Raw genomic sequence first — 24,955 nt, forward strand, 5'->3', positions numbered from 1 at the left:
AAATTTTTGGATGAAAAGGATATACAGAAAACATGAAGACAAATCATGACAGGAAAGCAAGTCTGTTATATTTCCTTCAGTCACAAGAGCTATAAGAAAATGGGATGAAAAGACATTTTTTGCTGCAATCAAAACCTTCGGGGAAAAAGGCTACTGAAAAAAAATTACCATCTTTGAGAAAATATATAAACTAAGTTATGCCTTAAAAGAACTAATGTCAATTCCCTTATCTTCCTGCAACTTAAGTCACAGTTCCCTAGTGACCAAACTGGATTGGCTATGTAGTGGCTGATAGGATGGGCATATTCTTGTCACACAAGGATAATTTTCAGAACATCCATACAACCTTTTCATGACTGCTGCTGCAACCTCTTTAATTTGATAGCTGTGACTTTGACAATACACAGAATCTCCCTCATTTACAGGGCATGAAAATGTCTTTTAGGTGACTATGTCACCAACAGTCTCTCTGTCTTGTTTCAAATAAGAAATAATTCATCTAAGAATAATATTATGCACAGAAAAGATATGGTGTTTTTACTAATGTTGACAATAATGCTACTTGAATAGTAAATGATTGTGGTACAAACTCACTACTGCTAAGCAAAGAGGTTGCCCAGTATTTAACTGAAAATATGTGAGTGTGAGTGAAGTTTTATGGTAAGAAACACCTCTTACCTAATGCTTCTGCTGGAAACAAAAGACTGATACATTTCAGTTGTGATGTACTTTCATCTGGGAAAGCATTCCAAGTATTTCTGTACAACATCTCAAATTCTCAAAGCTGGCATTGTAAGTCTCCAAGAAACACTTCTTACATCACCATATTTTCAGAACAAGATGTTATTGGAAATTTTTTCTGGTTTTGTGTACAACAATGCAGTTGCCTCGGTAATGTGTATGTCTTTAAGCTTTATCCACCATCCAGCATCATTTTATAACCAAGCTGTTTCTTATATTTTGAATATTTTTTTCTTTGAAACAGTGACTCAGGTAACACGTAAAGCAAACAAGAAAAACTGCTTCTGCTAACATACCAAATACTCAAATATTGTATTTGCTATTTCAACTTCTAGTCGTCTGAATCTTATCTCTCTCTCTACATATAACAGGCATACACACATGCAATACATCTACACATACAGAGAATTGTCTTTGAATTGTCTTTCTATATATATGCATATGCATGTGTGTTTATAGTCATAATTTCATAGATGTGTTCAAGATCATAACTAGATCTTATTTTTTTTTGTCAAATTCCTTGTGATCCAAGAAAAAGCATTAATTTCTAAAAAGAGATTCCAGAGGAGTCAAAATGTAATTGAAAAGGCTTGTAATAGGAAACACAGCCTGAGATATGTAGCTGTAATTTAGCCTTTCACCATAAATGGAAATTTTGAGAGAGAAAATTGTCATTTCAAGCAAAGTAACAAACTGTTGGTGTTATTTCTTATGAGGAAAGATACATTTATTGAGTAGCTAAACTTAACTGATGACAAGGAACAAGAGCTGGCACAATCTGTCAAGAGAACTTTAAAAATCTAAGTCAATTTAATTAGAATGAGCTATGGTACAGTGAAATAATTTTCTGGTCTTTTAGTGTGTCAGCAGATAAGTTTTGCACTGAAGTTCTCTGGTATTTTCACAGCAAGAAAATAATCCTAGAATATAGAATTTATATCCAGAGAAGCTTAAGTAAAATTCCCTGGAGAACTATCGAACACTTGCAACTGTGTCATTCATAACAGGACTCTCTTGTTGTCTAGGTTTCTTGTACAATAAATTAAGAGCCACTGGAGAGTGTATTCTTTTGCTTGGTCAGTTTGGAGGTTTTCATGACCTCTTGATTAGATGGATTCCTTTAGATCCCAAGTCAACAGAGGACACTTATACTACACACTTGAGAAGTCAACTACTTTTGAAACCTCCAAGGGGCAATGTGATGTATTTGCAGACTGTCCTATAACAATTTTTCCAAGAGTTGTATTGAAACACTTTGAAATGCAGCTGAAGCAATAACGGTAGTTCAGGATTATATCATTCTTTCTCCAGGGCACTTGTGGACTTAATTTAGAATGGGAAGCCAGAATACAGTGATCTGTAGATGCTGATTGACAGAAGGGAAGTTGCCAGTGAGAAGCCTTGATGCTACTTATGTTTTCAGAATTAAAATGAAAAAACAGAGGCTTATACAGCAAACAGATACTACTTACATGAGCAACTTGAACAGTATGATTGCTTTGGTTGCTTAACCTGTAAAGGTTTTCTGCAACGATGGTAGACTACCAGGGCAAGATTAGACCTACAAAGATTTCTTCCCTGAAAGCTGAACAGATCTTTCCATATTTTTATTTGATCCATTCATTTACAGCTTCAGCTGAGACTTGACACTACAGAAGTCATACATACAGAAGTATGTGGTACCTTTAATTTTGACTTCATTGGGCTTTCCACTGGGTAAGAAATGTTGAAGGTCATTGCTCTGAAGGACAAGAAGAGATGGAAGTAAGTGCTTCCCAGTCAAGTTTGAGACTTTCAAAATTTGCATTTGAAGAGTAATTAATATTGTTCTATTACTTTGCAACTAAAAATGCTTGAGTTGAGGACCTGAGAAAATACATATGTGATACCCTTTGTACAAACATTAGAAAGAGGTTGTTCCTTCAGCAAAACTTAGTTCTTCCTCTGTCTTAGGTCTGCAAAGCTAGGGAAAATTAAATTTCTTGTTTAGCATTAAGAAATATACCCAGGAGGTACAATTTATTTGTCATTCAAATGAAAGGAAGTGGGAGAAAGTCTAGACATCAGGTTTCTTGACAGCTGAAATATTGTACTATTAGCAACATCTAAATAAATAATACATACTGTGGAAATGATACTGCAAGTGACTATTGAAAGCATTTCAAACTGAGGTAGTTGGGGAAGAAATGAAAACATTACAGAAATTATAAAAAGAGAAAAGCAGTAACCCAAGGGAGATTACCGAAAATAAAGACAGAACCTTTACATATCCAATGGCAAACTTTTATGTGCTCACAGCATTCTCATTTATGGAAAAGGTCATGCACTTAAATATTTCTTCATTTTACCAGCTGGATAACTGGGGAAAGGAGAAGGCTTTTATGATCTTTCACTCAAGATACACATGTATAAGTAAACTCTGTGTCAATGTCAAACTTTTAACAAATTGAAACCTATTTTTCAGCAAGTCTATAATCCACAGTTAATTGCATTGGTTAATGTTCTATTCCACACGCTCCTGATAAATTTCACTTCCATAACTATTCCCCTCATTGTAAATGACATGACATTTTTCTGTGAAAGTGGAAATTTTAGAGAGACTTCTCTTCCCATTTATGTAAACTCTTATTTTCATCCTTAATAGCACTTTAGGTGAATACTGTAGACAATTCTACCTCTCTGTCCAGCCTGCAGACAAAAGCAATACAACAATCCCCTGCAGATTAACTTAGAGTAACTTCATGAGATGAATGAGGATCTTAGTTGGCAAAGAAACCAAATTAATAACTCCATCCAGGGAACTAAGGTGAGGGTCGTCAGTGGAGCAAAGTGATTACTGTGACATAATTACACTAGTGAGAGATAAATCAATCTGTTTCATTTCCAGTGATGGGAAGGTCTTACTCTTTGTATCTATAAGCAAACAGTTACACAAAATTAAGTCGGAGGCAAGGGTGGAAAAAGAGAATATATTGTTAGAAGGGAATTGCATTCATAAATGCTTCACAGATAGCATCTAATGAAGTCGTGTAGGGAAAATGTTGTCACAGCTTTGCAAATTTGACCAGGAAATGTCCTACTTTGGATATGAGTCTGTATTCAAAAGCAACAATGCATCTGCAGTTGCACTAAAAAAACCATCTCTTGTTTAAGTAGGATGGGATAAATGTCATAAGTGGGTAATATTTGGTTATCAACAGAAAAAAAATACTGTCACCGAAGTATCTTAAGTCAGTTTTGAAAACGGGGGGAAAGCATGCTAATTATGCCTTCCCTAATATTTCTGCATTAGTTTGCTTGCTCAAATCAATGTTGTCTGAAAACCTAGTGAAGTAAATTGATGTTTAGAAAAAAAAATCAATTAGAAAAGAACTTAACATGGTATATTTTTCTTTAATGATGATGGCAGGAGGTCAATCCAAGTTTAAATGGCCAAATTTTTGGGTTTTTTACACCAGTCATCACCATGACTCTGTGAAGTTGGCACTATGCGAAACAGGGTGGCAAATGAAAATGTATCCATCAAAACATCTTTCAGTCTAGAACTAAAAGTGTTCGTCATTCATTATTAGTAGCCAATCACTGGAAGAAGAGTTCCCTATCATACATTCCCACAGAATACTTTTCTGTATCAGTAAATATTGATGAGCTATGCTGGTGGGATGTATCTCTCTGTTCCCAGTAGAGAAAAGCGTGGTGACCCAGGAGGGTGCATGCTTGAGTGTGTGAGAGCCTAAAGTGCAATAGATGGCATACCAGTTCCCTCTCATACTGTGGCAGCCCTTGCCAGACAAAGGTTTTGAAAAGAGAATTTAAGAGGGTAAGGAAATTGGAAAAAGCAGAAGAGGGAGAGAGAGAGAAAGAGGGACACAAACAGAGATATTTAGGAATGAAAACAGAAGTGGGTTTAGGGTATGCTATTGCATAGCAAAGCCTATACAATGAAGAAGAGGAAGAGAACATCAAAACGTGAGAGAAAAAAACAAACCACAGGTGTGAAAAAAATCACAGAAATAGAGAATGAGAGGTGCAATTTGGAGCAATAATAATTTTGCTGAATTTACAACCACCACCTCACCTTCCAGTCACTGATGGGAGGAAGAAAGAGGAAGAAACGAGAAAATCTCCAGGACTGGTATCTTGGTTTTGAAATAGGCAGAAGAGATTCATACTGGGAAGAAAGGCTCCCTTCAGCTTCAGATGCGATCCACACTGACCACATACAATAATTCACTACTCATAAATCAGACTAAGACAAATTCCTCCTTAGTATTTGAGGACAGCATTGCCCTCAAGGCTCAACCCTCTTTAGTTGCCCATCTGTTGATAAAAGGTGTCTTGACACCTTTCAGTCGCATCTCCATCGTCTGTCAGCATTTTTACAGGCCTGGCTAAAACATAAATCCTCCTACACACTATTATACTTCATGTTTAGAACAGTTTGCATGTTGGTAACCCTGAAAATAAAAAGTACTGTCTGTCATAAATGTATGTACAACTGGGACTAGAGCTATTACTCTCAAGATGTTGGTTTGGTTTCCTTACCATCCCAGGAAACCTCTTTTTGCTATTACAGGTATCTTTTCTTGTGTCTTTCAGTCTGCATAATCATTCAATTACCATGCTGGGTATCTGGAAACTTCTAGTGAATTTGTCAACATAATACACTTGTCCATTAATTTTAAGCTGAGGACCAGAAATATGCAGAAGAAAGCAATATACCTATATCTGGAATAGCTGATTATGTTTGTATCACAGTCATTGTATTATAGCATTAGTATTACTCTTTGCCCCAACCATGTAACCAAACCTACGTAATCATCAAATCTCAGAATTTTTTTGTGTTGTGATTGGTATTGCCATTCCAACAAAGGTATCAAAAATTTTTAAAAGGTGAGTAGACCTTTCGCCACCCAGGAAGTGGACCTGAACCAGATCTGAATGCTGCTCAAACTAGGCTACTTAACAATTCAATTGCAAGTTTTGCAACTTCACTAGAAACTGCATTCCTACTCTCTTATACCAAATTTATCCTTATTGTGTAGAGACCACATTTATGAAAACAGCTATTTGCCTGATGAGGTTGTATTAAGGAAAAGCCTTCCTCCAAAGTCAAGATATTTTAGAAAGTGTCAAACAGTTCAGCAATAATTGCATGTGCAGTGGTTGAGATGTAGGCATACAGTTTAATATAAATATCTGTTGGGATAGACAGCTGGCAAAGTGCTTTGGGAATTGTGGGTTTAGGATGTTAAATCTCTTATGACTTTAGGTCTAAAAATTCTGACAATGTTAGCAATGGTATGGATGAGTCCTTATTTTGGTGTAACCTGTAGCTGCGAGATGCTGAGGGCTCCTCAGTCTGACTTTAGTAAGTGTTGTAGATTCTGGGCATGCCCCAGGATCAGACCCACAACAATTTGACTCTAACTGCACAATAGATTCTGTACTCACAGCTGTCTGATCCCTCTAATATGTCCATTCCTTTCTCTATTCTCTGGGAAAGTCTGCAAGAAAATTAGAGCTACAGATAATGGCAAAGCACTTTAACTGAAAAGCCCCAAAGTGTAAGGACCTTTTCCCCAGATGAACAAGGCTAAAGTTAGACAGCTACTGTCTTTCACTGACTTCTGTGTACACTCAGCCTTACCATTCTTTACCTCATCCATATGAACATATCTCAAAGCACAACCAGTGTGCTATGACATTTAAAAAAATGCCTATTTACACAGAATGTCATTGCCTGAATGGAATCCTGTACCCATTCTTAAAGATACAGCAGACACCTGACAGCATGAGGCAACTTAAAGAACTGGTGTTTTAATTTTTCATCCTGCAACTATTTGCTAAATATTGGAATGGACCTACTGACCTCTCTGGACCACTCACCTGAATAATGAGTTCAGTCTGCAGGTATTTTAGAAAAACACAACATCTGTGAACTTTGGATACTTTCCTAATAATGTTTTACTGGGAAAGAATAAAAACTTTCAAAATAACCAGAAATATTTTTACTGTCTCCCCACCCCCATGTTATCTCATTTTTCTTTGTAAAGGCAGAGTGTTTCGTTTTTTTGAAATGGTTCTCTTTAGAAGTGTAGCACACTTCTTGGGAAATAAAAAAAACAAGGTTAGCTAAAGGAATAGCAATTTGTCTGTGGCATTTCAGCAAATGTGGCAGTTTTCTCCTGTGCCACCAGTTTATTTCAGTTGTGGGAATACAACCAACCAATACATTTCTGAAGCATGAGTGAAAAAAAAGCCCATAAAACAAAATCCATCTGTAAGCACAGAATCAATCAGTGCTGCTGTTGTCAAAAAGGGCAAATTTTTCTCATAGTTAGAGAAAGTGTGTCAGATTAGTGCAGATCCAGAAGTTAAGTGTGCTAAAGGTAAAATCCAAGATCAATGTGATTATTTTTATGGAAGTTTAACACATACTATGAAGAAAGCTTTTCACAGAACAGTTTAATTAAATTAATTAACTCTGGGATGAAACACAGGTACATATGTGACACTATCATGTTAATGAAGGAGATGGATTCTTTCCTTGCACCTGGTATTTTGCTGAAAGATGGTGATTTCTTAGTGAGCTATCACCTCTTGTAAACAGCCGCATATCATGTGGTGGTCTCATAGGTCATGTAGACTCATCCTATCTCCGAACAGAGACATATTACCTTGCATGCTTAGACGGTATAAGGCTGAGGATGAGTAGTTGTTAATTGTCACTAATCTGTGCATTGATTTTGTTGTAAGAAGGTATTGGCCTTACCAGAGCTACTTCTCTAGAGTCTAAAACACTGAAGGTGAGATTCAGGTGCCTAAAAACAGGCTTCTTCTACCATGTGAGGTGCTCTGCTGTGTGACCTGGGATCTTCCCAGGTCAGTCTTCATCTGACTGACCTATCTTCCTCCTCCTGCTTCCTCCTTCTGGCATTCAGTGCTCTCTACAGGAGTGGGCTTAAATCCTCTTTCAAAAAGTGTAGTATAGGTGGCATCTAAGTGGAACTAATAAATACCCAAGAAAAAATTGCAATAATCACAAAAAAATTCACTCTTTAGCCACTGGTTTTTTTGTTCTCTCTTCCACCTCTATGTTCTTTGGTAAATCTGCAATCTGCCAGTATTGTAAACATGAAGATGATAATTATTATCATTTGTGTGCTGACTCTTTGTGGAGACACAAAGTCTGAATGCCATCCAGAAGTTCTCCATCAGCATCCAGACCTGTTTTGGCTGATGTCAATAAGGAAAATATAGAAATGCTACAGGCTTAAGAGGACAACTCCCCAGCTCCTATATGAATACTCTCTATGCTGCTGCACTGGATCCCAACCTGCTCAGCTTGCAGTTTCTCAAGTTTCCCATTACTCATGCACTGTTTTTCATTTTCTATGTTTTGTGGGGGTTTTTTGCACACTTCCTGGGCACAGACTGTTTTTGATCACTTCTTCAGGGAAATGAAATACTGGAGCATGTGAGTTCCTGAGTTCCCTGCCCTAGGCCAGCATAGTCCTTTCTTATTGACATCTTCAAGTTCAATGTTACCTTCAACTCACGGGCACTCTCAGTCCATTGGATACATCTTTAAGGGCACTTCAAATCTAGAGTCAATAACATATGTGTGCACACACAGCCGGTAGGGCGGAAAATGAATTTGCTGGTAATAATGTTTAAATACAGCTAGTCTTCCAAGGTTCCAGACAGCTGCTGGCTTGTCTGGCCCAAATTATGAAGGCTATCTCTCTATCCTCCCTAGTCACTCAGAAAGCCAAGGAGTCCAACTCCCCCTGCAGCAGCCTTTTCAAAGCATCTTCCATGTGTCAGCCAGAGTTCATAAATTGTGTGTAGTTGGATTACCCTGATCATCAGATTTCATGCCCCCTTAGGCTGATATCCTCAAGGAAGGTGTGCACGGATACCAACCTATCCTATCATGCCTGCTGCAGCAGAATCTGTGTTCCACCACAGGAGATGGCTGTCTTTGCCTCACTTCACTCTTGTGCAGTACAAAAAGCAGTATAGCCACATCCGGACCACATAGACTGCTGCAGGCAGGCTTTTTCTCCTTTCTTGTATGGCTGCTTATCCTGAAGCAAAATCCTGCCCTGTCTTTCCTCAGGGGGCTCATTGTTTGTGAAAAATGTTAAGCAGAATATTTGCTCTTAGGAACTTAAATTTGGCTTTCTGAAGTGCCTTATATTAAGCCTTGTTGCACCTCTGCAGGTGCTGAGCACCCAGGAGAGTGTCATATTCTTCTTATGCCCAGCTAGTATCAGTATCACAGTACTTCTTCAGTACTGTGAACTTATCTAGAGAAGAAGGAGGAAAGGATCAAGCATATATAATATTTAAAATTTGCAACATATTCAATTATATTTCTGAGGATTTATCATTGTTTTCTAAATGCTCTTATTATCTGATCTTTCTAGGCCTTTTATTCTTCTGCGGACTCACATCTGACAAAAACAACCCTACACATGAATTCTTTGAACAAAAATATAACCTCTCAGTTAAGTGTTTAGCAACACCGTGAATTTAATCCAAATCTTTACAAAAATGCCTAGAGCATGCACAGGAATTGTTGGGGGAATTAACTGAAAACAAAAGGAGTAAACTGATTTAGCAGTATTTTGTTCTACTGCTATACTTCTCTCAAATTCATAGATTCCTTGCTGGTGTTAACAGCACTAATTCCATTTTTTCCATTTTTAGCTAAAGATCTACTCCAAATGTTTTGACTGTGTGTATGTTCTCTTCATACAAGGAGCAACTTTGCACTTTTTTACCTAGGACTGAGTAAGCGATAAAGGAGGACATTTCCTACAATGCCCTATTTGTGTAGCTGGGATAATCTCAAGTGTTCTCAGGCTTTCAAGGTTTTCAGACACCAAGTAGAATGTATTTAGATTTGTACTTATTCAAAAATCAAAATGCCCTTAAGTAGTAATGGTTTAGTTTATATTTCCGAGGCTAAAAAATGTTAGAGTGGGATTTTCTGAGCTGAGTAAACCTTTATCAGCTGTTCTTATGCTTTTGGCATTCTTTCTTCTCATTCCTTTCCCTCAGGGATACCATAAAAATAGCTAACGTTAATTTTCTTCCCCAGTTTTTGTATCCACTGATTCTGTTTGACTTTTATCTGGTAAACCAGCTGCCATGGCAGCCAGTGTAGGATTTTGATGCCTGTTAGCTCTTTTTCTGGAGGCTGCTAATCATGTTCTCTCCCTTGCTGTAGGTTTCATCAGATGACCTTGTGCTACTGTGGGTTGTATGTTGACTAACAATACAAGGCTTGGTTCAAAGACAAAGGCTTCTCTTCCATTGGGACAACTATTCACCAAGGCATGACAAGATGCAATTATTGCCCCAGTAGTGCTGAGATAGACCCTGGTTCCCTCAGCTACCCTCACCTCCTCCTGGTATTCCTTCCACTCAGCTCTTTGCAGTGTGCCAGGGCATTATGAGGCAGAGGCAGCACAGCTCATCTGTTATGGCCCAGAAGAGTTTTTTATGCCTAAGAAGGAAGTGGGGAGTCACAGAATATTACCAGACATCAGCCTGGATTTGTGTTCTGCAACAAAGCCAACCTAGGATGTCAGGTTATTTGTATGAAATTTATTTGTACTTTTCCTAAAAAGAATAGGTGTTGTTTGACATGAACCTAATCTTGTCTATGTTGTCTTCTTTTTTCAATGACCACTTTCTCAGCCAAATTACATTCATGTTGGCTGTGCACATCCTTCTATGTCTAGGAGCATGACTGAGCTTCTGGGCATAGGTGCAAATCTAGGCAACATCCTCTTCCTCCATGCTCTACTTTCTGCACAAAGGTGAGCACATGGACAGAAGCTGCAGCATTGCCTACATGGTAGATAACTTCTCCTCCAAGTACAACCACTGCATGAACATGCCAATTGCTTTTCTGCTCCCCACGTTATATGAACTTTGCTTTCCTTGGTTTACTGACCTCCACTTGGGTGATATGGTGGGTAATGCTCTGTGCATAATCCAGGTCTTTGTGTTGTTTTCCTGTGAACTTAGGTTAAGACTGAAATGAGGAGTTCTGTCCCTTTTCCCTTTTCAGTTTACCTTTTCTCCTTCTTCATGCTGTTAACCACATTATCTTTGATAAGAACTGGGATAAGCAGTAACCCTTCACACAAAAGTGAACAGTAAAATCCTGGTTTCCTTTCTCTAGGAAACAGAAAAATTAACACTGAGGAGGTTGTTGATTGTTTCTTTCTGATAATCTAAAGGAACCGCCCTGGGATGTTTCAAATCCAGTTTCTTGTAGAGGTACTTCGTTTTCTGATAGTGAAATACGTTGTTCCTTGCTGATTAAACTTGTATAGGGCAATGTTTAATGTAAACTCAATTTTATAGGCATTTGTGACTGCAGATGCTTGTAAAGCAGTACACTAACTCAGAGGCATACTCATGTATGATTTTACAATAGGCTGTGCTGGGCTAATGTTTTCCTGTTGCTGAAAAGGAGAATCTGACACCCCTTCCCACACACTGCTCCTCCCTTATCCAGTTCTGTGCTCACACCGTTGTACTTGGAGTAAACCCCTTTACTCCAGATATCTCAGAGACATATCACCCACGTTATATACTGAGCAAATTTTCTGCCATTTAATGAGTTGAACCTCTTTTTGTGCATTTAGATGAGACCCAGCTCTGGCTCAAGATATGCCACAAAAATCAAAGCTGAGATAAGGAGGTGTGAGGGGACAACCAGAATGTCCCTTTTGGCAAAGGCAAGCTGATAATTCATCTCATGCCGTATTGTGAAACCATACACTATTAGGCACATCTCAGACACTTTAGTGATTGCCCCACAGTTATGGCACTCAGGTCTGGAAGGCATCAGCTCAACAACACATTTCAGCACTTTCAAAGCAAATGGTACAAGCTATATTTTCAGCTTTCTTTTCCTGTCACACTTATATGTTTGTTCTCCATCAAGCATAGCAGCAACACATACACATGCTTGTAAGCCACCACTACAACCACCCAGAGCCAGGAGAGGGAAACAGTCTCCTTTAGATCACTTAGGACTTACTGCCGCAACACCTTGATGGGGGTAGAGAGGCAGCCTAATCAGACCTGCTGCCAGATCAAGTGTAGTGCTAGTACAACTGCTGTAATGACCATGAATGAAATTTTCCAGTACATTCAAAATGCACAGAGTGGTAAAGAAAGTCAAGCTGTATGATGACTTCCTGGTAGATCAAAGCATGGGGAGATAAAGACTCACTGAAAAAATACTGGACTCAGCAGCCACCACTTTTACACCCACCTCACTTATTTGGGCTGCTGTTTCTGCATGTTTCGCAGAGGCGTTTTGCTAGCTGCCACTTCCCTAAAGACAGCTCTTCCCTTGGTATTAGTTTAGTACTTACTTTCCTAAGTCCTTCTTTTTTACTTCTTGGTGTTTTAATATGTCCACTCAATGGCAATTATTATGCAAACTGTTTTTTGTCTCCTCAGATTTCAATAGGCAGTGGGGGCCATTAAAATTCCCCAAATGCAAATAAGAAAGTGTAAAGCCAGTTTAAGATTTTCTTTAGTAACTCGTGAGCTACCACTTGGGTTGCCTAACTCAACTTTGGGTTTTTGTAGCAGAAACAGTCAGTTTTACATATGCTGAGGGCCTGTGCAGTGTCATACTTCATCTGTCTTTCTTTCAATCTGCAAGGTCAGGCAATGTGGGGATAGAAGCCGTCCGCTACGGGACAGTGAGTGAGACTGAGCTTCTGAATGGATATAAAATCTTCATTACTGTAAACACCTTAAACAACCCCACAATTGAGCATATTTTCAACTCAATAGCTCAGGTTTTATTGAAGTACATCAAGATTAACTTCTTTGTTTTCTTTTAAACGCAGAAAAAAACAAATACAAAGCCTTTATAGTTTTCTCCCTTCCTACCTGTGGTGGGGGAAAAACATTTTCCCTCTGGAGTTATAAAATGGTAACCCCAAGGGGGTGGTGACCCTTGGGGTTGAACCAATGAGCGCTCCTGCAAAATATAAACATATCAACAACCAGACTGGAAAAGAAGGGGATGTTGTAGTAGTTGTTGGAGAGGTGGCTGTGTTCTGAGGCCACGAGGAGAAGGGGCCCAGAGCCCCACTGGGGGCTGGCCCCCCACCCAGCCCCAGTTGGGGGGCTACAGGGACTTGGGACAGTGTTAGATTGGGCTAAGTATCTGTAGCTAAGAGCTGGGGGATGTTTCTCCACTGTAAGCAGCAGCAGAAGCAGCGACAGAAACAGCAGTGAACGGAGGCTATGGCTGAAAGCCAAGAGATAAGAACTGAAGAAGCAGCAAAGCCGGCATTGCAGCCAAGGAAGAGAGACACAGAGAAATGTCTGATGGAGACAGAGCAGGACTAAGCTCTACAGAGAGAGAGAGTTTGAGTAAGAACTGAAACAAACTCCCCAAACTCCTTGGAGACCTCTCCTAGAGAGGAGGGGTGGTGGACTCCCACTTGAAAGGAGTCCTAAAATGCAGCACCAGAGAGACAGAGAAGAGCTAAGAAGGTCAGGTATCCTGGAAAGCTGGACTGGGATGGCCAGAAGGAATGTGGAGGAGGGCTTTGCCCCCCTGCTGCTGCTGCTAAGCTAGCAGCCTGATAACAGAGCATGGGAGCTCTGCAAGGGAGCTTGAATCCCCTGAGGATAGGGACCGTCACAAAGACTCTTGCACTTCGTGAATATGACATGATGAAGTGACCTTTGTCCTGGTGAATGCAACCCGTGGAAGAGAAAGACCCTCGCTTGGAGTCGAAGGGCCGAGAGGGGCTTGGAGACCCCCCTCGTGTGTAATGAAAAGAGATCCAGCTACAGCTGCTGCATGGAGGAAGGGGGACTACTGCCCTAGAGAGACTGCTGCTCTGAGAGTGGAAAGGATCTTTCATTTTCCCTTCTGGACTTTTATTGAAGGGAGAAGAGATTGATCCATTGTAAATACGGATTTAGTATAGGAGAGATAGTTAAGACTGTATATGATGTATTATAATATTTATTTGTACAGTGTTTGCAATATAATTCCCTTTCCCCCCATACTGAGTCTCATGTTTGTGTCTGGAAAACCCATTTCACACTGCTCTGAGTTGTGAGAGGGGGCTTGGACTTGAGGATTGGATTTTGGGACTCTCAAACTACGGCACTACCTTATCCTGGATTGCAAAATATTATGCAATCCTAATTAGTTAATAAATACTACTGTGAATTACATCACAGTTGACACAAGCAATGTATTTTGCCATTAACTTCTTCTATTTAAGGAGAAACAACTCATTCAGAATAATGCATTCAAAATTCCAGTGGCCTGGAAACCTTGAAGGTAATATAGTTTGATCTTGAGGTTTGGGTTCTGTAATGACATTGAAGAAGTTCCTGCTGATTTTTTGCAACTTAAAAACCCACAAGTCAATATTTACAGGTTCAAAATCTGTATGAGTCAGACAGCATTTGTGGGTTTTTACATACTATACTGGAGTTACAGCACTAGCTTGACTAATTTCGTGTTGCAAACTAAAGTTAGTATGGATGCAAATCAGTAGTAACTACATTGAAATTAGTTTACCTGAATGTAAATGAGAACAGAATATAATTATTACAATAAAAAGTCTGCTACACGCTTCCATGAGTTTTCCATGAATCAAGGAATTGTTTCCTTTAATCAGTGGAGTAAAATCTTGCGCCTGTGACATTAAGATGTACATACCTAATTCTTGCAGTCTAGCACACATAAAAATCACTGTCTGAAAGATAGGCTGTGTTTGTATCTTTGCACTATAAAATGATTAGAATTTTGTGAGAAAGGAGGGAGAGGGGATAGTTATGTCTTCAGAAATCAGTTTTATCTAAACTAGTGTGGTGTCACTCACAGGGCAGAGGTTGTTTGCATGTATGAATTACGAGTTTTCATATCTCAGATCGTTCAGCTTTCTAATAATTGTAAAACTGATATTCGCCTGTGTTAATAATACTGACACTGGGATAATTTTGGTATCATTATAACACATGCACTGATTCCTTAGTGTAACATTTCTGGTCACTCAGTCATGTGTGAAGAGAGTTAGAAAATGAAGAGACAGAGGAAAAAACATCATTAGGACTACCTTGCACCAGCCAGTACCCACTCCACACTGACTGCCAAAGGATACAGTAAGCCATATTAGATAAGTCTTACTATTTTCAGACAGTAAGCAAGATACCAGTGTATAAAACTTGTAGTTGATATTGATGGAGAGTAGCATCCACACAAGAAACAGTATACTCCCAGTATATTGCCCTCATCCCCTAGTATATTAAATGCACTTTTCAGTCAAGAGGTGTATTTCAAGAAAAATCTTGCTCATCACAGAGAAAATGAGAGCTGTTTCTTTAAGAAACTGCTGCTTCTGGAGGTTAATGGCTTTACTATTACTCATTAAAAGTTAAGTATAGTTATTGACAGGCAAACCGCAGAAATTGGTTTGTGTCAACGAAGAATGGCAAATAGATACATGTACAAGGGAAAGAGCCCTGGAGGAAAAGTTCTTTGCGCAGTAAAATTAGATTCACAGGTCACAGATGATTTGTTAGTTCTTTCCAAGTTGTAGAGCTGTAATTTATGAGAGAGCTCTCCAGAACTGTTTACCTGCACTACAAAAAAGAATCTTTTTTATTAAAGTGTAAGTTGCATGTCCTCTCAAGTGACAACCCACAGATCTGACTGAATTAACATCACCCCCTAAGAACAGAGCCCTCCTATCATTCTAAAGGTAATAGGCATTCTTTGAACCCTTTTTCTCCATTCTTTTCTGCAAAGCCTTCTTTTAGCAAGCCCAGATGGAGGAATAACTAAAGGGCTGGATAGTTTGCTTTTAATGCAAACAGATGTCAAATGTCAGCTGTTCAGGTTGCCCTCATGATGTAAACACATTTCCACTGCCTATTTCTAATTTCTAGAAACAAGCTTTTAAAAAACAGCAACCTCAGCTAGTACAGCTTGCAAGGCAGGGAAGCTCTACCTAAGACAGATACCTGCAGCTCTTCCTCAAGCCATGTTCTACCCTGCTGTGGTATTACAGACATGCCAGCTGTGGGAGTGTAGTGAGGAGGTTTAAGACCCTCATGGTCCTGCAGTAGGGGTGTTTGTGATGGGAAAGAAGGTACTGATGGGAAGCCCCAATAGTGCTGAAAGAGCAGCTCTGACCTTGGGAGCAGTTTTCTGGCAATCCAAGCAGTGCAGCTCAACAATCTCCCAGCTAACCTCTCCAGGGGCCAAATAGAGAGAAAAAGTGAACTTCCACAACAAGTTATGCTAACAATGGGGTGTTGTAATGTGTGGGCTATAGCCACTCATAGTTCCTGCTTTTTATACCAAGAAAACAAGGTCTTGAAAGTCACAGCTGCTACTGCCCATGCCCTCCAATGACTATAGATGCCTTCTGAGCCCATCTGCACTGGGGCTTCTTTAGGAACAAAATGTGCCAGACAGGGTTGGTCTTCAGTTTAAACACAAGTTTGTATTTACCACCCACTGTCTCAACTACTCTGAGCAGGAGGAAGGCAGGAGCAATGAGGTACAGAAATATCAATCTTTTCAAGATTTCTTCTGCTACTGAGACAACTCAAAGACTCAGAAAGAGCTTCTGTCTGAACACTTCTTATTTTATGACTTTCTAATAGACTTGTCAAGGCCCTAACAATATTTGTCTCTGATTAAGAGTAATTAAATACTAAGTACATGTTTTGCAGATTAACAACTGGACAGCTGTGTGTGAAAATATCCCCTGCCAAATGTTAGCAGACTGCACAAGGGTGTCATGGAGTGTTGCAGACTGCTAATGAATAAGGCAACTAATAAGGCAACTCTCAATTGTGACTACTTTTTTAATAGGCTTCTGTTAATTATTTGCTCTTCTTTTCTCCCCATTTCAGTCTTTGTTACAAGGTCTCCTCATGCCTCTGAATGGTGATACCAAACAACAGTCCTTTAAGTCATTGTCACATTGGGGCTCTGCTGAGCTGGCTCCCAGATGTTCCCTGCATTGCTCATGGGGACAAAGCCAGATTCATATGTCATGCTTAATTTTTTTCATCCTTTTTTTCATCTGGTTTACCTATCACCCTGTGGTTATTGGAGTTGTACCAAGATCTGGGCAAAGCCACTGCTATCTGGGGAACAGAATTGAAGGAAATCGATGATTTTCCCCCTAGTCGTTGCTTTCGGTATCGTGTTGTGTGTAGGTGGATGTATGGGTGACCATGTGTAAGAAAGACAGATGGACTGATGGAGAGAAATCTTCCAGAACACTTTCCTCTTTTGCCTAGGAAGAGGGTATATTTTATCCGATTTTTATCAAAGGTGACATCAAAAGTAATGAAAGGATAAATAATTTTAAGGCTTCAGAGAGCAAGGATTCTAAAGAATCAGATTCTGAAGAATTATAAAGAAAGGATCTGTCTTGGAGATTTAGCTTTTTTAAATTCTTTTTATTCCTTTGCCAAATGCAATAATATTCCATTATAAATTGTCCTATTAATTTACACATGGTATTCAATTTTTTCTTTAATGGTGTATGCAGGTACAAACAAGCAGTGATATGTATTTACTAAGCTGTTACCTTTCCGGTTAGTGAATCACTTAGCCTAAATGCTTTCTTTCATAAATACAGTCATTAAAGGTATGAAATTATTGATCTAAACTGCTTTCCTGGGAGATTGTTTCCTATAGAGAGCAGAGTCGGGTCTTTTTTTGGCTGCAAACTAGGTTAGATTTCATAATAAAACTTTCATCATAAAAAGAAAAAAATAAAGACTCTGAACAACAATAACCTCCCTATTACACATCAATGACTAAATCTTTGAGAGAGCTGGCTTTTATTTTTCTTACGGGGGAAGAGAGTAGGAAGGATACAGTTTTTTTCAGAGGAACTCCTTTTTGAAGAGATCATGCTAAAAAAACTGCTGAAGGGATCTCTTACAATTTGTAGAAAGGAGGTCTCATAATTATAGTCAGAGTTTATTGTGTCTCTCCCTCTCTACCCCCCTTCCTGTCCACCCCTCCCTTCCCCCCACACTCCCACCCTGTGTGTGTATGCAGAGAGCTAGAGAAAGCTGGCAGCACTACCTGAATAGCTACTGAAAGAGTGAGACTTCTCAGTTCCTGCTTCATTACTGAGTAGCAGCTATTCCAATGTGTGCGAGCGCCTAACAGCATCCTCCCATCAAAAAGCCCTTGGTAAGTCCCCTTAGCCGGCAGAGCTGCCGATTAACTCAGCCAAAGGCAGGAGGGGGGTGGCAGGGAGCTGTGGGGACACTCAGAGCCTGTGCACAGATAAGATCTATTAGATTTCAAGGATTTTCTGTAATAAATGTGTAAAATTTGTGGATTGCTGGGATGCAAAGGCAATCACAAGGAATGTTTTGAGTGTTCAATGTTAAGTACATTCAGGAGCACCTGAAACAGAACAGAATTTTTCTACAGGAGATGAGATTAGTAAATGCTTCTCAGAACTGCAAGAGGAGTGGTTTTGTGTTGTTTTGTTCTGTTTACTGCTATCATTTTTCTCCTGTTTTCCTTCCCCCCTGCCTTTATTGTGCTGACTGTGTTAATAGGCTCAGAAAGAAGAAACTGTACCTTCCTGCAGGCTGATGACATTTGAAATGTAGAACTTTTATCAGAAGAGGGATGAGAGCTGAAGGTATAGGGGAGATAACATATGCTTTTTATTTGAATTTACATTCTTGTCCATGTTTCTGGTATTGATTGTATGCACTTACCAGGTTCAGAAAAAGTCTGAAAAGCTGGGATGCACATTTTCTGCTCAAGATGCCAATGTCTGCACTTGTATCATGTTTTATTAGTCATATGCCTGACAAGTGGCACTCTCTAGGTAGCTCCTTTCAGTATACATGGCAAAAAGCACTCCCAGACAGACACTCTTCTTGTTTACTTTGATCTTTGAGTCAAGTTCATTGACTCAGCAGAAAATTATAGAGGCCACTGGAGAGGTCAGGTCACAACTCTCCTTGTCCCAGTGGAGCAGTGGCATTTGAAACAAGAGGCTGGAAAGGTGCTGACATCTGAGGGTCCCAGTACTCTCAACCTGACTGTGTTTTGATTCAAAACATATGAAGGAGTTACTCCAGGGACAGGCCGGAGGTTATTGTCTAGCAACAGAGCATTAACAGAATAACTGCCTCCTAACTGAACCCACAGCTACTCTCCTGATTAATAAATCCAATCTAGAAGAGAAGACTGCCTGACTATCAGGGCATGGGGCCACTGGCTCATCTGTTACTGTCAGTCCAGTCCACACCTCTGTTGGCTACAGCTGTCTGTCAGATCACATATAGGTGACACAGCTGTATTTATAACTATGAGGAGGAAAGCTGCTCCTTATATTTAGAAAACATACACTCATGATGTGAAACTGCTGCTCAGTGTCCCTAGACATCATTTTCTTTGCTATACTGAGCAAACATGATAGCTCAAAGGATTAGGTTTTAGGTCTGCAACAGTTGCTTTCTAGTTAGTGTGAGTAAATTTACATCTCTTCTACAGGTCAAAAAGAAGAGACTGACATTTTTTTCCCCTTTCAAAAGACTTCAATGTTTATTAAGGGATAACTTTCAAGCAAATATTAGAACAGAGATCAGATTTACAACCAAGCACAGAATAGGTATTGCTTCCTGAAACTCAGTCATTTTTTATTATGTTGAGAGGGAAATCATGGTGAGGGGTGCAGATGACTAGGGGATTGATAAGTGAGTTTATATAACATCAAGCAATGGAAATTACAAGTAGAATTTGTCTTGCATTCCAGGTTCTCAGTCATCATTACTTCATCAGTAAATTAAAATATCAAAATTGCATCATTACCTGGGATGCTTAGTGCATTAAGTATAATGCTGGGTGCAATATAGAGAATAATAATTTCCAGGGGAAAAAAAGCTGTAGCAAAGAACATGTTTAGGGTTTTGTTGCAAGGTTTTTTTGTATTTGTGTCCATCAACTATGTAACTTTGTTGCTAGAATACTCTTGAATACAACTCAGTGCTGTCTTTTCTAAATTTGTTTTGCTTTCATCATGTGTGGATATATGAAAGAGACGAAACGCCTCAAGTAGAAGAATTCCAATGCAAAGAGGAGCAGGAACAGGTAGCTCTATTCAGCTCTGTGCCACATCAAATTCAGCCTTAACCACACTCACTTTAGTAAGTGGACTCTGCTGACAATCAGATGAAAATCTGATTGCTATCAGCATGGCAGGATGTTCTCAAAGCATCTTAATATCAGGTCTTGATGGTAGAAAAATGCTGGGGGTTGTACACCAGAGGCCAGATTCCATGACCTTTCTGTCTAGTGAAAGTGTGCTTGTAAGGATGATGAAACCCAGCACAAGAAAAAGAAACTAGGAAAGCCTCTTTGCTGATAGGCAAAATCTGTGTTTGTCTTGGGCAGAGTATGCTCTTCAGAGCCTCACCCATGTCACAAGAAATCTGCCTCCCCTCCCTTCTCACAGGAAGGTGATGAGGTAGGAACCACTTGTGACTTCCTATGGAAGGGATTACATGCATCTGACAGACAAGACCACCCTACTTGTGATTGTGTACCCACAAATCCATATAGCAGTAGATATCCTGGTAAGTGGTGGGCAGGAGATGTTGCCTGTTCTTGGGCTGGTCTGACTGTTAGCATGGAGTCAGCGTGTGTCTCCAGGCAGTGGCTTACTCCATCCACCCTACCAGCCCCAGGGGAGTTATTCCTGCAGGATGACCAGGCACAATCCTAAGATCTTGCTGATAAACACATCTTCAGACCTTGCCAGTGTAATCCAGAGAGATCTAAACATACCTTCAAGCCAACCCGGGTTTTCATCAAAAATTCTCTCTGTTACTTCTCTGACTTGCAATGAACTCTCCCCCCTGCCATCAAAGGTTACAATTTGTGAAGCAGAAAGTGCCAGACACTCAAGCACTGGTAGAGTTCTTTTAAATTATATTTCTAGTTTATCATCCTTTTATATGTCAAAGCTTTCTACTTCCCAAATCTATTTCTATATATAGCAAAAAGTGTCAATCCAGACATTTCAATACTCATCACTAAAGCATAAAGGTCTTGTCTACTGAATAAACAGGCATTTTCAAAGTGTATTCCCCATGCCAGGACTGGCAGTTTGCATAACTTGACAATAGTTCTGATACAAGAATAGCAAAACCAAACCAAGGAAGCAGAGACTAGTGGAATTCACAGTTTATTGCCCTAAAAGCCCTCACTGTTGTACTCAGACATCTTTCAACTTTCCCCTTTTCCTGTGAAATCCCTGGGGGTATGACTTAGACTGAAGTTCTTTGGAACAGGTGCCACATCTCTACTCATTACACACCTTCATGTCTACCACGCTACATGGAAATATGAAATATTAACCACAGCTAGAATATTTAGGGTTTATAAAAAGCTAATGCAATATCCTGATCATAACTGCTCCTTTTTGTGTAACTCCTTGCACCTTAGCAGGGTGAAAAGGAAAGAGACCTATTCAAACCACTTGTCAATAACTTTTTGTTTCTGGCCCTGGAGAAAGGACTCAAAATGAAAACATCTGCTACCTCCTTCTGCTGACAGGCAGCGGTAAGGGCGAAAAGACCTTGAAAAGCCATAATCTTGCAGTTATCAGGGAATTGTGAAGGAACAACAAGGAGATTTTTCAGCATGGCATGCTCATGTAAGTGATTAGAATGACTTACAAATTGTTTTTGTCATTGCTAGAAAAGAGTGGAAGTGACATTTAGTAGCATATGAATTCCCCAATAATTGGTGCCCTGTAATATAGATTAGATTAGAGGTAGTTTACCAAGTCCCAGTGCAGCAAGTTTTCCTTTTACTATTCTATCTACAATGTATATTTTAGAAGACAACTGCAACATAGGAAAACCACAAACCTAAATGAAAAAAAAAAATTACTTGATTAGGACTTTATTGTCAAAATTTGTTGCTGGCTAAAAGAAAAATATCTGTATCCAGAAATGATACTGAGTTTGAGTGTTTCCTTTACTGTGCTTTTATGTTAATTCTGCTAAATAATTAAAGAAAGGAGAGGGAAACAGAATAGATAACTGGCTAATAACAGGCATAATCACAACTAGCCTTCCCATTCATTTGGATCACCCTGGATCCAAGTTCTGCGACTTGAAATTGGTGGTTTTTTCACTGAGAATCCATGGCAGGATACATTCCTAACATTACAACAGATGCTATTAAAGCAGCTTCTTTTCATTATGGAAACAAAACTGAAGCACTATAACATATGTTGTGTTGATTCATGTCTCAGAAAATATAATTCCATGGAGATATATTTGATAAATGCAATAAGAAAGCAGCTGATTCTTTGGAAAAATGCATTTGACTGTAGCATTAGCAACTTGTATATTGTACTTGACAAGAACTCAGATGTGTTATGTTTTAATACATTGCCACAACACCTAGGGATTTTCATTCAAATGCAACACTATTCCTTTCTCTTCCCGAATGTCTTAAAATATGTTACTTGAAAATGGAAAATATTAGTAAACTTCATTTTTCAGGAGTCTGAGCCTGATGTTCAGTTGCTAGCATTCAGACTGTGTGATTGTATGGTTCCTCATCTACAAAAGAGAGATAACGTTTCTACCTCCTCTTCCATTTATCATAGAATCATAGAATCATAGAATCATCTGGGTTGGAAGGGACCTCCAAGGTCATCAAGTCCAACCCTTGATCCACTAACACTGTGGTTCCCAGACCATGGCACTGAGTGCCACATCCAGTCTTGTCTTAAAAACCTCCAGGGACAGAGAATCCATCACTTCCCTGGGTATCCCATTCCAATGTCTGATTACCCCCTCTGTAAAGAAATTCTTTCTAATATCTAACCTAAACCTCCCCTGGCACAGCTTAAGACCATGCCCTCTTGACTTACTGAGAGCTGCCTGGGAGAAGAGACCAACCCCCACCTGGCTACAACCTCCTCTCAGGGAGTTGTAGAGAGTGATGAGGTCTCCCCTGAGCCTCCTCTTCTCCAGGTTGAACAGCCCCACCTCCCTCAGCCTCTCCTCATAGGACTTGTGCTTGAGTCCCTTCACCAGCCTTTATCTGTCTTCTCTGCTTATACAGCATACTGAGGGCAGAGGTTGTGCCTTATATACACAATAGCTACACAGTCAGCACCTACACAGACCTTGGTTGCAGCCTGTAGGTGCTCCTGCGTAAGAATTTTCCCCACTTACCACTAACTGATACTCTTGATATCAGCCTCAGACAACTGGATGGTGCCAGTGATGCTGGGGCACATTTCCCTAGAGACTATTGATCCTAGAAGCACCTGCAGGCTCCAAACTCCTTCCAGGACTGGTGTTGTAGTCCCAGAGAACTTTGGTTCCCCCATCTGCTGTTGGTTCTCTCAACAAATAATAAAATCTCCTTATCCAAGTGTCTGAAGAAAAGACTTAGCATTCCATTTCTGGAATCAGTGTCTGGGAATGGATGTGGCAATGATATCAAGAATACTGAGAAATGCCAATTTTCTTGACAGTTCTATCAGCTGCACAGAACTCTCTACATAAGTGTTTGTTTCTGGCAGTTGACTAGATAAGGTCTAGTGGGGAGCTGATAAGTGCCCCAACAAGGTGTATGTATGTATATTCTTGCAGAATTTTCTCTCTGACCAGAAACCACTCACATCACAGACAGTTGGCACCTTCAGCATAAAACAATCAAAGCAACAGCCCACAATGCTGATGCATTTCTTTCCCAAACAAAACTCAGTTCATTTGGCTGAAACAGGCTGTGTTAGATTGCAAATTTATTTTTCTCTTGAGTGGTACAGTATGGTTGGCCACTTTCATAGCACTAAACAAAGTCATTTGATGGCAAAATCGCTCAACAACAGAAAAGAGAGAGCTTATTTATTGATTGAATTCCCTACAGATGTTGCCTGATGTTGCTGAAGTTTATAGAATCAGTACCATCAAACTGAAGAACAAGCCTTAGAAATTGAAGTAGGTGCAATGTTATATTCAAAAATGAAAAATTGATTTCTTTATGAGAATGGCATGCAAAGCAGGCAAGCATTTATTCTGCTTTGCTCATTGGAAAGCACCATTGAAATACGCTTTCCAAAGCACTACAGAGAGAAATACAAATACAATGTACTGCCTTACTTTCACCAAAGGTCCTCTTTGAATTTCCTGAGCATATTTTTCTAGCTCAATATCATGCTTCCAGGTATGTCTGAGGAAAAAATTAAGGACCATCACATTTCCAGATAATGTATCTTAATAGCTGATCTCATAATGCATGGGTCAGATGAAATCAAAATGCTGTTTACAGCAGTACTCTTTCTTCTCAGCTCTGAAGTTATTAAAGGCATTTAGATTGAATTAATTAAAAAAAAAAAAAAGAGAGAGAGAACTGGTCTTGACTGGCTTAAGGAGTAACATGTGGCATGTAATTTGGATTGCTAAGTGATTTAGACAAGTAAGCTGTATTACTCATCTGTCTCATTTAAGATATGTAGATTTTGTAATCTTCCATCTGGATTTTCAGCCAAACTTGGAGTTTCTTTTTGGTGGTTTGAAGAAGGCTGGAGAAGGAGATTTGTCTTGGAATGAACAAAGATGAACCAGTTGTCCAGTTGTCCAACTGGAAAAAAGTGAGCGTATGACAGAAAGCAACCCTGGGCTATAGCAATGTATGGGAAACTTCTACTTATTTTTAGTGACAAAATGATTCTTTTATTTTGTTTTTGGCAGCAAGCAATCCCTCTGTATTTAGTGATCCATTTAGAGCCACAATGGCACACTGGTATACAATACTCCCAAGCTTTATCTACTGCCCTTGTTTCAGCTGCAATATCATATGAACACATCAGAGATCATAGAAAAGATCCATGGAAAATCAGAGCCTTCTACTCTCAGGGGGAAAAAAAGGATTTTTAGGGGAATTTAGGGAAAAAAACAATACTAACTTCAACTGTCATCCTGCAGTGCCAACACCATTCATTTGAACATGGAGTTGAGGTAATGCCCTGATGCTTGTAAAACGATTAGTTCTACTAGTTCAAATCTCTGTGTTTCCATTGATTAACTAATGTATTGGGACTATCCCCAGACACTCACTACCTATGACTCAATGGAGGCCAATTTGTCCAAGTACCTAAAAAAC

The 24,955-nt window shown here is 39.5% G+C and overlaps 1 protein-coding gene across 1 annotated transcript in view; it reads left to right on the forward strand.

Annotated features, from left to right (window-relative positions):
• The first annotated feature begins 17,935 nt into the window (after positions 1–17,935).
• Positions 17,936–24,955, forward strand: part of ST6GAL2 (ST6 beta-galactoside alpha-2,6-sialyltransferase 2) — a 171,680-nt gene continuing 164,660 nt past the window's right edge. Inside the window, exon 1 of the mRNA XM_008922151.2 lies at positions 17,936–17,989. The gene's annotated coding sequence lies outside the window, so the exon portion shown is untranslated. The remainder of the gene's footprint in view (positions 17,990–24,955) is intronic.

This window comes from Manacus vitellinus, unplaced genomic scaffold (assembly GCF_001715985.3).
Source record: "Manacus vitellinus isolate BGI_N305 unplaced genomic scaffold, ASM171598v3 scaffold_7_pilon, whole genome shotgun sequence".
Taxonomy (NCBI): Eukaryota; Metazoa; Chordata; class Aves; order Passeriformes; family Pipridae; genus Manacus; species Manacus vitellinus.